Below are 15,285 nucleotides of genomic sequence, written 5' to 3'. Positions count from 1 at the left end.
TTAAATGGAAAAATGTTAAAATGGTTTGTTTTCTTTTTAGTTAAAATGTTGGACTGATAATAGTAGCAAAGAAAATAAATGTGATGTATATTGTATTTAAATGGAAAAATGTTAAAATGGTTTGTTTTCTTTTTAGTTAAAATGTTGGACTGATAATAGTAGCAAAGAAAATAAATGTGATGTATATTGTATTTAAATGGAAAAATGTTAAAATGGTTTGTTTTCTTTTAGTTAAAATGTTGGACTGATAATAGTAGCAAAGAAAATAAATGTGATGTATATTGTATTTAAATGGAAAAATGTTAAAATGGTTTGTTTTCTTTTTAGTTAAAATGTTGGACTGATAATAGTAGCAAAGAAAATAAATGTGATGTATATTGTATTTAAATGGAAAAATGTTAAAATGGTTTGTTTTCTTTTTAGTTAATGTATATTTGCCTATGTCTTTTTAAACACCTTTATTGAATTATCACTTGTGACATAGGCAAATTTATATTTATACAAAAGGAGTCAAATTGTATTATCAAATTAACATTAATAAACATTATACTTTACATATATTGCTGTATATCATATAATCTAAGTAACAGTACATGAATTATTCAATTCCTGCCCTTTTTTAAACAAGAAACATTTTTATTAAACCATTACTTATGATATAAGCAGTCATACATGTATACAAATGAAAACAAACCCCACTGACACAATCCTAGTTGCAAGTATTTTACATCACAAACCATACTGACACACTCCCAGTTGCAAACAATTTACATCACTTATAATCTACCCAATCATTTTCATTTAGACATTACATTGCTGATTTAAGTCCTGCCTTCTTTTAAACCTCATTCCTCCCCTGTATGTATTGTTCCCACAATTCCCATTTTTTCCTATGTAGTTTGCCCCTACACTTTTTAAAGATCTCAATTCCAGTTGTTTTATCTCTCTTACTATATGCACTACTTTTAATATAGTTGGTTTAGATTTTGATTTCCATTTTCTAGTAATTACTTTTTTAGTAGCCACCATAATTAGACACAGCAAGGCCTTACCATGTCTAGGCAATTCTGATTCTGTATCATAGCTCAGAAAAATTCACCTCCCTTATCCCACCAATCTGCCTACTCAGCATCTTCGATAGTGCATCCGTAGGGAATCCTTAAAGTCTCCATTTGAACAAACCAAAAACCGAAAATACACAGGAACAAATGAACAAATGACCAGCACTCGATTCTGCAAGACACCATCAACCACCACAACGAATTTACCTAGGTTTCATCTTTATTCAGACTTCTTCAGAATAATATCAAACAATTCAATCATCCAAGTTTTATAAAAGACAAACCATGACATCATTGCTCAATTAACTAATTAACATCCATTATACTTAAAGTGAACTGAACACACTCAATCCATCATTAAAAAACATCCAAAATTAAAAACATGAAAATAGATATGAATATTAACTATCCAAACCATATAAGAATATTATTAACTAATATTAAAAAACAATAAATTAATAATCACATCACCCTAAAATGTGATTAAATTTTAAAACAGGGGCAATACTAATGTGATCATTGATGCCAGGAACCACCGTGGCATTTAATCTAAGCTGCCATTTCATTTCACTGATGTCAAGATGTAAATCTAAAACATTACCCTGTACATCCTTGACAATTTTTTGTATAACACAAAATTTAAATTCATGCCCACTATGCAACTCAGTATGTCTATACAAGGCATTAGTTTTTTTCTTATGCCTAATATCTGACATATGTTCAATAATTCTATCTCTAAAGGCTCTACTGGTTTTCCCAATGTAAAAGCCGGGCATTGACCACATTGAGCGATATACACAACATTGTTAGTATAACAATCATAATGACCATGAAGTCTAATAGACACACCAGCCACATATAGCTTAGAATCTGTGGACAACACCAGATGGCAAACACTACATCTACCACATTTAAAATTCCCAATAGGTCTACCCATTGTAATAATTGCTTTGGCCTTCCTAAAAAATTTAGACAACTAAGCTTTTCCCAAACCAGACTATCAAGTCTAAGTAACTTCCAATTATTGAAGACTATGTCTCTAATACTTAATGCATCAAAGGTCAACAACTGGGCCTCCTTTATTCACATTGGCCCCTATTAGTTGATTACTTCCATTTCCAATATTGGTTATTTCATTATTAACCTCAACACCCATAATTGTGGGGTTATTATTCATTCTCCCCTTCAATAAAGGCCAGTATGTACCATCAATTCTCTTTCACTTCACCTCCTCTGTTATAGCTTGACACAATGCTTCCGGATAACCTCTTTTAATAAACATACTAACAATAAAATCTACTTCCTTTAGGAAATCCAAATCATCACTAACCATTCTGACAGCCCTGACCATCTGACCTTTAATGATTGCTTTTTTCTGATGGTCAGGGTGCCAGCTAGAATAACTAAGGTATGAATTAGAAAAGGTAGCCTTCCTATGAATAGTAGATGTTAAAGTATGCATAATGGGATCTATTTTTAAACAAATATACAATCTCCTGCTTATTGAAAACATGGGTGAATTTCAAAAAGTACACTGTCTGGTTTATGTACTCTACAAAATTATTTACTTCTTCGACACTACCTTCCCAAACTATAAACAAATCATCTAAAAAATGGGTATAGTGCCGAATGTTAGACTTAAACCTACTTTCAAAAACATATTCCTGCTCCCAATAAGACATGATATAATTGGCATAAATCCCATAGCTATACCTGTAACTTGCTTGAAGTATTGTCCCTCAAAGAAAATGTAATTATTGTTTAAAACTGTTTCCATCAAGGTAATGAACACATTTATTCGATCCTGATCATACAGTCCTGTTTTTAGAAGTTGCCACTCTAACCATTCTAAACCTATATTATCAGGTATAACCAAAAAAAGATTAACAACGTCTATAGTAACCATTATAATGTTGTCATTGATTTCCACAGTCCTAAGCTTATCCAGAAATTGCCAAGAATCCTTGGTGATATAGTCAAATAATTTGATCCCTTTTTGCAAATGGTAATCCATAAATTTACTTATAAAGCAAGTTTTGCTGCATTTACCATCTACAATGGGCCTAAACTTAACATCCTCTAGCCCCTTATGTATCTTAGGGATCCCAAAGATGCTACTCACCACAGGATACTCATTATTAATAAAAAAATACTCTGATTCATCAATTAGTCCTTGCATCAGCAAGTCCTCAACTAAGAGGACTGTGGAAATCAATGACAACACTATAATAACAATACTTCAAGCAAGTTACAGGTGTAGCTATGGGGGTGGCTTGTGCCCCCATTTATGCCAATTATATCATGTCTTATTGGGAGCAGAAATATGTTTTTGAAAGTAGGTTTAAGTCTAACATTCGGCACTATACCCGTTTTTTAGATGATTTGTTTATAGTTTGGGAAGGTAGTGTCGAAGAAGTAAATCATTTTGTAGAGTACATAAACCAGACAGTGTACTTTTTGAAATTCACCCATGTTTTCAATAAGCAGGAGATTGTATATTTGGACGTAAATTTAAAAATAGATCCCATTATGCATACTTTAACATCTACTATTCATAGGAAGGCTACCTTTTCTAATTCATACCTTAGTTATTCTAGCTGGCACCCTGACCATCAGAAAAAAAGCAATCATTAAAGGTCAGATGGTCAGGGCTGCCAGAATGGTTAGTGATGATTTGGATTTCCTAAAGGAAGTAGATTTTATTGTTAGTATGTTTATTAAAAGAGGTTATCCGGAAGCATTGTGTCAAGCTATATCAGAGGAGGTAAAGCGAACGAGAATTGATGGTACATACTGGCCTTTATTGAAGGGGAGAATGAATAATAACCCCACAATTATGGGTGTTGAGGTTAATAATGAAACAACCAATATTGGAAATGGAAGTAATCAACTAATAGGGGCCAATGTGAATAAAGGAGGCCCAGTAGTTGACCTTTATTTTATTACAACTTATTCCTTTGATGCATTAAGTATTAGGGACATAGTCTTCAATAACTGGAAGTTACTTAGACTTGATAGTCTGGTTTGGGAAAAGCTTAGTTGTCATCCTAAATGTGTTTTTAGGAAGGCCAAATAATTTAAGCAATCATTACAGAAGGGTGACAATCCTTTCAATCCAATGGGTAGACCTATTGGGAATTTTAAATGTGGTAGATGTAGTGTTTGCCATCTGGTGTTGTCCACAGATTCTAAGCTATATGTGGCTGGTGTGTCTATTAGACTTCATGGTCATTATGATTGTTATACTAACAATGTTGTGTATATCGCTCAATGTGGTCAATGCCCGGCGTTTTACATTGGGAAAACCAGTAGAGCCTTTAGAGATAGAATTATTGAACATATGTCAGATATTAGGCATAAGAAAAAAACTAATGCCTTGTATAGACATATTGAGTTGCATAGTGGGCATGAATTTAAATTTTGTGTTATACAAAAAATTGTCAAGGATGTACAGGGTAATGTTTTAGATTTACATCTTGACATCAGTGAAATGAAATGGCAGCTTAGATTAAATGCCACGGTGGTTCCTGGCATCAATGATCACATTAGTATTGCCCCTGTTTTAAAATTTAAACACATTTTAGGGTGATGTGATTATTAATTTATTGTTTTTTAATATTAGTTAATAATATTCTTATATGGTTTGGATATTTAATATTCATATCTATTTTCATGTTTTTAATTTTGGATGTTTTTTAATGATGGATTGAGTGTGTTCAGTTCACTTTAAGTATAATGGATGTTAATTAGTTAATTGAGCAATGATGTCATGATTTGTCTTTTATAAAACTTGGATGATTGAATTGTTTGATATTATTCTGAAGAAGTCTGAATAAGGACGAAACCTAGGTAAATTCGTTGTGGTGGTTGATGGTGTCTTGCAGAATCGAGTGCTGGTCATTTGTTCCAATCCTTAAAGTCTGCCAACCCACGACACTCCCAGAAAATATGTTCCCAAGTACCTCTTTCTTCCCCATCACACCCCCAACATTTGCTGCCTACCTAAGGAAAAATTCTCTGGAAGCTACTTGGGATATAAAAATATCTTTGTAAACATTTCCAAGAAAAAATCCTAAATCTTTTAGATTTTGTTGTATATTTGGGAGACATACATATATCCTCCGATTGTTTCTTTCTGAATTGCTTATTCAGTCTCTCTTCCCAATCCTTTCTAACCTCCTCTGATTCATTCTAACCTCCTCTGATTCATTTGTATAGTTATCATGCAATGTTTTATACGCTCTTCTAAGTATTCCTTTTTTAATAGCAGCTTCTGTTCTAGATTCTATTAAAAACTCTACAAGTGCTAGTCTTTCGCTTAGGACCCCCTATTTCTTTCTCTTTGCCTGTACTCTGGTATCAGTCCTTGATAGGAGGGCAATCTGCAGTCCAAATAAATTCTTGGCCTCTTCCCACTCTATTACCTTTCCCCTCTCAAGTTATTTACTCCCAATACCTTTGTTTCTTAGCCAGTTTTCTCCAATAAATTCTAGCCCCCTCTTCCTATTGTCTATATCCCTAATTGCAGTCATCCCTATTGGCAGAATCTCCTTTCTCCATCCCCGTGTTTTCTTAGTTCTTAGAATATTTTCTGCTACTTTATGGATATAATATTCTGCATGATTATTGTTATTGTCCTCAAAGGCTTATTTCCAAAATCCCAGTCTCTCATTTTTTTTTGAGCTTCCCCCATTTCAGCATCATCCCTTTCAACTTTGAATGATAGTTTTAGGGTTGTGCTATGTATAGGATCCTTAACTGTGTATCTCTGAAATACTCCTTCAAATTGCATAATATCAATCCACCCTATTCTAGAGGAAGAATCAGCTTATCCCACTTGAATCTTGCTATCTTACCCTCGTAGATAAAGTCCTTCAGCTCTTTATTAATTGCTATCCACAACTTCTCCTCTGTTTGATAAAAACATGTCTGACCTGTGTATAAGATTAAGGGGACTAAAAACATTTCACTCTTTGTGTCTTACTATCCATATCCATATAACAGCGCTTCCATTTTCTCAGTTTTTGTATTATCTTTTGTTTAGTCTCTTCCCACATATCCTTAGCTGCCACACCAGAATAATTTTTAATCCATATTCCTAAATACTTCATTTTGTCATCTCCCCATAAATACAGATATTGCTGAATTATTTTGTGTGTGGGTACATACTTTACTGCTATTGCCTTTGTTTTAGCTTCATTAATTTTTGTATCCTGAAAAGATTTGAAACTGTCTCAAAGTGTTCCACAACTGTGTAATGTCTCTCTCTGATTTTGTCAGGTATAAAATAGTATCATCTGTAAATAGAGCCAGCTTTTCTTGACTACCATACCAATTATATCCATGAATTGCTGAGTCCCTTATTTTCTTTGGCAGTGGTTCTAAATATAATGCAAATAACAAAGGGGAAAGAGGACACCTCTGCCTGATTCCTCTGGTCAAGCTGAAGTTACCAGAGAGGACCCCACCCACTTTAATTTTCACCTCTGATCCCTCGTACATCTTACTAATCAACCTTATAAATTTTTCAGGAAATGCAAATGCTTCCATTTCCATGCTCGTTAAGTCCCAAGTTAATCTGTAAAATGCTTTCTCTGCATCAAGACCCACCACCAACAATGATATTTTCTTACATTCCCTCTGGATCATCAGTGTTCTGTTAATGTTATCAAATGTTAAAACCACACTGATCCTTATGTATCAATGTTGGCATTACTTTTGTCATTCTTTTAGCTGTTATAGACATGAATACTTTATAATCATGGTTAAGTATTGACATGTGCCTGTGTGAAGCTGGGCCTGATGGATCTTTACCCTCTTTAAGTATTACAGCTACCACTGCTTTCTGCCAGGATGTTGGTACTTCTAATTCTGTTAAAATACTGCTAAACAAATCCTTCCAGATTTGTATCAGTTTTTTCCCTTCTAGCTTCCAAACGTCCACAGGAATACCATCTATCCCTGGGGACTTTCCTATTGATTGGTTATACATCACAGTTTTTATCTCATATTCTCCTATCCTCATCTACCTCTAACCTTGGCATTTTTAATTTTTCCATAAACATTTCCATTTGTATCTTTTCTTGATTTCCATATTTCTCTGCTTTATACAGACTTTCATATAATTTCCGAAATATTTCTAATATCTCTACAGGGTCTTTTCTTACCTCCCTTGTTATAGGCTCCCTAAGCTTGGAGACAGCCCTTTCTGTTTCCTGTTGCCTGAGTCATTGTGCTAAAAGTCTTTGCACTCTACTGCTATCAAAAAATAGTTGCTTAACAGCAGTCTTTCTAAACTCGGGCATAATATCGAGGTAATCCCTTATTTTCTGCTTAGCATTCTGCAGTTGATGTTCTTGTTTTGTGAGATTCTCCCTATTCTGCAATACTTTAACATTTGTCAGTCCCCCTAAATAATTCTTGTTACTTCTTAACCATAGCACCCTTTCTTTTATTTCCACCGTATTTCTAAACCCCACCTTAATTTTATCCCACTTCCTAGCTGTATTTTCAGAAGTTGTTTCTGTCTTCTCTAATAGCTCCTGAATAATCTCCACTACCCATTCCTTACATTCCTCTTCTTTCAACAGATAGATGGGAAAGAGTCAGTTTCTCACTTTTATTTCATTACCCTGTGTTTTTATTTTAGTTATTATTGGCATATGATAGTTATTAGGTGCATGGCAAGACCTTCAATTAAATGCACATTTTCCTGTGAAATGTAAATTCTGTCTAGCCTAGTCAATTTTTATATCTTAGGGAATAATATGTACATTCACCCCAAACTCCTATTACTGAATTCACATCTTCCATGCCAAGAATTTTCATAAATTTCTCCAAAAATTTACCCTCCTTTGTTATACATTCTGGGCCCCCAGACACATCTTCCAGTCCTCACCTATAATTAATATTCCTTGCTGAAAACTGATTATTTCTCCTAGAATTTTATTAAGCTGCATTACAGCAGTTTCAGGCAGACTATAAATACATGCCTGTGTAATCCTCCTCCCTTGCCAGTAGGCCTTTAGCACTACAAATCCACCATTATTAGCTTTTTTTATCCTCTTCTATCACTATTGGAGCTCCTCTTACAATTAATATAAGTACTCCCCCTTTCATTTGTCCTAGGTACTCCGCTGAATAACCATCCTGAAAATCTTTCTTTATCAAATTCACATGTTCAGTTCTTTCTAAGTGTGTCTCCTGTAACATAACTATTTGCACTCTACATTTTTAATATAGTTCACTGTTCTTTCTTTTTTCTATTTATCTGTGAGACTGTTGACATTTAAAGACATTACAGAAAGCATCACTGCATTAAAAAGTTATTATTCCCACCTTTTATGTATAACACCTTTTTTGTTAAATGCGTAGTTCCAGTTTTTTAACCATTGACATTAACAAAAAATAGCTATCAATTTAGTTGTGTGTCTATTAAAGTATTGACAACACTATACTGCTAATGTACCCTGCAGAATGAAGAAAAAAATTAGATACCCCAATGAGAGCACAGCCTCAATAAAATGTATTATCTCTGTACCCAAAGCACTATAATTTACTCCTGAAGACAGCATTAAAAATAAAAGCACTAGAAGCCTCATCTAAACAGAAAAAAATAAATAAAAAAACCCTCACAAACCATTACTGAACAATGCATTTTAACCATTAACTTAAAAACAAAACCGCTACTGACTTAACTGTAGCTAGAGTGCTATCCACATCTAAGCAAGGCAAGAAAGAAAAAAAAATGCATTTCAGCCATTAAAGCATTAGCATTACTATATTACTATTGGTTTACTATTGAAACTTTGAAACTGCATATGTCGACCAGTCGCATGATCAACCCGAAATCTTGAATCCGTAACGGCGAAAATGTGGCCAGGTTGAAACCGAATACATTGACACCCATAGTTTGATGTATTCGACATAGCAGGAGGTGATGTTAGTCACCCATGCTATGCAGCTTACCATACCGTAACATTCCACAGTCAACAGTATGTGCATTTTACTATTTTGCATGGGGGAAGCCCCCCCTGCACCCCCACACCCCCTGCAAATTATATATACCAACTTCGAGATCGCACTACATTGAGGAAATGGGTTTCTTCCCTGTTCCTCACTGAACCGCAATCTCTGTTTACAGTGCCGAACTCAGATAATGGAATTACACTACTGATTTGCTGTAGTATAGTCAATGTTTTTTGAGTCGGCATTCTGCCCATTTGAAAACTGCCTTTTGACCACATGCTAGTCGACAGCAGTCACTTCGCAGATTCAGTAGTAAACCATTACTATCTTACCGTGCACAATGAAGAAAGCAACTCAGCACTGTCACAATAAAATCTACAAGCACTATACACACCACAGTAATTTTTACTTCTGAAGACAGCATTTTCAGAAATATAAATAAGTTAGTAAAGAAATAAAATACACTCACAGTTCTACCTGTAAAATCAAACTGTGCTGAAACAACCACTGTAACATCTATTACCATTAAACTAAAAGCACTACTTTTACTTCTGAACATAGCACCCTCAAATAAATATATGCGCATATTCACACTTTAAGCTTTAAAAAATAATTCTTGTAAATCAGGCCAAAGCAACCACTATACAAATCTATTTGCAGTGTATAACACATCACATTTACCTCTGAACACATCATTAAAAAATAATTAAAAAAAAAAAAAATCAATCAAAATATATAGAATTCATTTCTACCTTTAAAACTTGCAGAACTAAAACGATAGTTGTACTTACCACTACAGAGAAGAACAAGACAACCATGGTCTTTACTTGGCTGGCTGTCTGGCTTCCCACTATCTTTACCAATTCCACAAGATAGCTATATAGATCCAGTGTTGTCTGTTTTTGTCTGATTCGGCTATGGGTTGCTGGATCCAACCAGATCTGACCGTGGCACAGATCTTGAAACTTTCGGTTCCAGGGCTCTGATTCCTTCCCTACCCATAAGTCCTTGTCCTTCACTGTACTGCCTCAGATCTCATTTGCTGCCTGAGGTAGTCAGTTGTGCTTCCGAGGACTCAACTACATTGTATCCTTTGTGACACTTTTGTTTACTCCTCCCTTTCAGAAAGAGTTTTACTCTGTCTTATTTACTGCATAAATCTTCATTTAAAAAGTGTTTTTTATAGTTTCTATAGGTGTTTAGTATATGAATTTAAAATTATTGGTATGGTAGTTAGGATTTTTCTAAGTATTTTTCTAAGTAGTTCAGAGACGTTTTGAGAATTTTTGGTTTTAAATTTAGATAATCTCTAGGTAAGTCAGGTAGATCCAGTCAGCCAGTTTTATCCATGTATGTGCTTTTGTTTTACTGTGTCTTCCATGGCTGATAGTCATGGCTTTAAAAAGTGTATGGAGTGTAGGCATACGCTGCACCCTCAAAGACTTCACTCCCTCTGCATATATTGTTTAGGGGCCGCATATTTGGATACTTCATGTCAAGCCTGTGCTTCTTTTTTTTTTCAAACACCTTTATTGAATTATTACTTGTGACATACTCTTGTGACAAACTCTTTATCACTTGTGACATAGGCAAATTTACATTCATATAAAAGCAATCAAACTATATTAACATAAACATTATACTTTACATATATTGCTATATATCATGTAAGCTAAGCAGTATTACATAAATTAATCAATTTCTGCCTTTTTTCTTTAAACAAGAAACATCTTTATTAAACCATCACTTACTACATAGGCAATCATATATTTATATAAATGAAAACAAACCACACCGACACAATCCTAGTTGCAAGCATTTTACATCACAAACCATACTGGCACACTCCCAGTTGCGACATTATACATCACTTATAATCTACCCAATCTTTCTCACTCAGACATTACATAGTTCATTCAAGTCCTGCCGCCTTTTAGACTTCATTCCTCCTCTGTATGTATGGTTCCCATAATTCCCATTTTTTTTCCTATGTAGTTTGCTACTACCCTTTTCTAAATATCTCAAATACAGTTGTTCTGTCTCTGTTACTATACTCACTACTTCCAGTACAGCTGATTTAGATTCTGATCTCCATTTTCTAGTGATTACTTTTTTGGCAGCCACCATTATTAGACGCAGCATGCCCTTACCATGTCTAGGCAATTCCAATTCTGTATCATAGCTCAGAAAAATCAACTCCCTCCTCAGACTAATCTGCTCACTCAGCATCTACGACAGTGCATCCTGCAGGGAATCCTTAAAGTCCACCAACTCACCACACTTCAGAAAATATGTTCCCAATTGCCTCTTTATTCCCCTTAACACCTCCAACACGTACTATCTGCCTGGAAGAATTTTCTGCAGAATACTTGGGGTATAAAAAATATCTATGTAAACATTTCCAGGTAAAAATCCTAAATCTTCTAGATTTTGTTGCAATTTTGAGAGGCATACATATATTCTCCCATTGTTTCTTTGTGAATTTCTTATCCAATCTCAATTACTACTCCTTTCTAACCTCATCAGATTGATTCTTATAGTTATCATGCAATATTTTATATGATGTACTAATTATTCCTTTTTTAATGGTAGCTTCTGTTCTAGATTTTATTAAAAACTCTACCAGTGCTGGTCTTTTGTTTATGACTCCTCTATTTCTTTCTCTTTGCCTATACTCTGATATCAATACCTGATAGAGAAGGCAATCTCTAACCTGCAGTCCAAATAAATTATTGGTGCCTTCCCATTCTATCATCTTTCCCTCTCTAGTTATTTGTTCCCAATACCTTGGTTCCTTTTCCAATTTTCTCCAATAAATTCCAGCCCCCTCTTGCCTGTTGTTCGTATCCCTAATTGCAGTCATCCCTATCAGCAGAATCTCCATTCTCCAGTCCCAAGTTAATTTAGTTCTTAAAATACTTCCTGCTACTTTATAGATATAATATTCTGCATGATTATTGTTATTCTCCTTAAAGGCTTGCATCTAAAATCCCAGTCTCACCTTGTTTTTTTGAACTGCCCCCATGTTTTATAATCATCCCTTTCCACTTTGAATTTAGTTTTCTGCTTGTGCTATGTATAGGAGTCTTAACTGTGTAGCTCTGAAATACTCCTTCAGATTGGGTAAACCCAACCCACCCTGTTCTACTGGAAGAATCAGCTTATCCCACTTGACTCTTGCTGTCTTCCCATCCCAGATAAAGTCCTTCCACTCTTTATTAATTGCTACCCACAACATCTCCTATGGTTGATAAAAATATGCCTGACTTGTGTATAACACTAAAGGGCCTAAAAACATTTCAAGTGTTTGTATCTTGCTATCCGTATCCAAATAACAAAACTTCCAGTTTCTCAGTTTTTGTATTATCTTTTGTTTAGTCTCTTCACACATATCCTTAGCTGCCATACTAGAATAATTTTTAATCCCTACTCCTAAATATTTAATTTTATCATGTCTCTATAAATATGGGTATTTCTGAACCAGTTCATGTGTGGGTACATAAAACTGTCTCAAAATGTTCCATAACACTGTAATGTCTTTTTCTGGTTTTGTCAGGTACAAAATAATATGCTCTGTAAATAAAGCCAGCTTTTCTTGACTACCATACCAGTTGTATCCTTAAATTTCTGAGTCCGTTATTTTCTTTGCCAGTGGTTCTAAATATAATGCAAATAATAAAGGGGGAAGAGGACACCCCTGTCCAGTTTCTCTGCTCAAGCAGAAATTATCAGAGAGGACCCCACACACTTTAATGTTCGCCTCTGAGCCCTCATATATCTTCCTAATCAACCTTATAAATTTTTCAGTAAATACAAATGCTTCCATTGTTGTGCTCATAAAGTCCCAGCTTACTCTGTCAAATGCTTTCTCTGCATCAAGACCCACCAACAACAATGGTATTTTCTTACATTCTGCTTCCCTCTGGATCATCAATGTTTTGTTAATGTTGTCAAATGTTTGCCACCCCTCCACAAAACCAAATTGATCCGTATCTATCAGTTTTGGCATTACTTTTGCCATTCTTTTTGCCATTATAAACATGAACACTTTATAACCATGGAATTGAAATGGGCCAGTATGAAGCTGGATCTAATGGATCTTTACCCTCTTTAGGTATTACAGCTACCACTGCTTTCTTCTAGGATGGTGGTACTTCTCCTAAGATACTGTTACACAAAACCTTCCAGATCTTTATCAGTTTTTTCCTCCTAGCTGTCAAACTTCCACAGGAATACCATCTATTCCTGGGGACTTTCCTGTAGATTGGTTATACATCACAATTTTTTATCTCATCTCCTCCTATCCTGTTAGTAACTGAGCCTCATCTCCCTCTAACATGGGCATATTTAATTCTTCATTAAACATTTCCATTTGCATCTTTTCTTGATTTTCATATTTCTGTGCTTTATAGAGACTATCATAGAATTTCCAGAATATTTCTAATACCTCTACATGATCTCTTCTTACCTTCTTTATTGTAAGCTCCCTAAGTTTGGCGACAGCTGTTTCTACTTTCTGCTGCATTGTTGTCATAAACGTTTTTGTGCTCTAGTGCTATTATTAAGAAACAGTTGCTTAACAGCAATCTTTTTAAGCTTCTGCATATTATTAAGGTAATCCCTTGTTTTCTGGCTAGCATTCTGCAGTTGATCATCCTCTTGTTCTGTGAGATTCCCCTTATTCTGCAATACTTTAACATTTGTCAGTCCTAAATAATTGTTGTTACTTCTTAACCATAGCTCCCTTTCTTTTATTTCCACCCTGTATTTAATCTCCACCTTAATTTTATCCCACTCCCTAGCTATATTTTTGGAAGAAATTTCTATCCTTTCTAACAGCACCTGAATAATCTCCACTATGGATTCCTTAAATTCCTCTCTTTTCAACAAATAGGTGGGAAAGTGCCAGTGTCTCATTTTTATTTCATTACCTTGTGTTTTTATTTTAGCTATTATTGGCGCATGATCTGAAATAGTTACTGGGTGGGTATCAAGACCTTCAATTAAATGCACATGTTCCAGTGAAATGTAAATTCTGTCTAGCCTAGCCCAGTTTTTATATCTTGGGGAATATGTAAATTTACTCCGAACTCCAATTACTGACTTCACATCTTCCATGCCAAATATTTTCATAAATCCTTCTACATGGCACACCTCATCACAAAAGGGTTCTCATCCAGGAAAAAACAGGTCATTGTTCCCCTCTACTCGACACTCATTAGACCCATTATAGAGTACAATACCCCTTTTGGAATGTACCTCACAAGACATCTGCAGCAGCTGGAAAGGCCACAGAAGTACCTCACAAAGAGGATTACTGGCCTCAAACAGATGCCCTACACTGACCGTCTCAAAAAACTCCAGCTTTACCTCGTAGCGTATCGCCTACTCCGAGGTGACCTCTGCCTAGCATATAAAACTATGTCAAACCCAGAGCTGTTGGACATGCTGTACCTAAAGAAATCCAAATCCCTCCGAGCTACATGCTCTAGGGAACTAAACCTTGTCACCACAATAAACAGGACATGCTGGAGGGATAGATTCCTGTCCCAGAAGGGATAGATTCCTGTCCCAGAGACTTCCCATACTCTGGAACAAGCTACCCATCTATGTCAAGCAAAGTTCCTCATTTGCACTCTTCAAGAAAAATCTTGATGAGTGGATGGGAAATAGGAAATACACCCCAGGGTTCACTTCTGTGGCTCTGCTCGACAGGGGCACAGGAAAAAAACTTTCTTGGGTGGCATAAGCCAGGAAACCTTGTTGGCTAGGGTTACTTAGGCCCTTGGGACAATAGCCTAGTACCTACCTATGAACCTATAAATTTCTTCAAAAATCTACCCTCCTTTATCATTTCCCTTCTGGGTCCCCCAGGCACATCTTCACTGCTACAAATCAAATTACAGTCCCCACCTATAAGTAATATTCCTTGCTGAAAACTGATTATTTCTCCCATAATTTTCTTAAGCTCCATTATAACAGTTTTAGGTGGAATGTAAATACATGCCAGTATAATCCTCCTCCCTTGCCAGTAGCCCCCTTAGTACTATAAATCTGCCATTATTAACTTTTATATATTTTTCTATCACTATTGGAGCTTCTCTTGTGATTAATATAAGTACTCATCTTTTCCTTTGTCCCAGGTATTCCACTGAATAACCATCCTGAAATTTTTCTTTAGCAAATTCACATATTCAGTCCTTTCTAAGTGTGTCTCCTGTAACACACCTATTTGCACTCTACATTTTAATCTAGT

Source organism: Protopterus annectens, chromosome 3.part1 (genome assembly GCF_019279795.1).
Source record: "Protopterus annectens isolate FY-2018-M chromosome 3.part1, PAN1.0, whole genome shotgun sequence".
Classification (NCBI taxonomy): domain Eukaryota; kingdom Metazoa; phylum Chordata; order Ceratodontiformes; family Protopteridae; genus Protopterus; species Protopterus annectens.
This window is presented reverse-complemented; position numbering follows the sequence as displayed.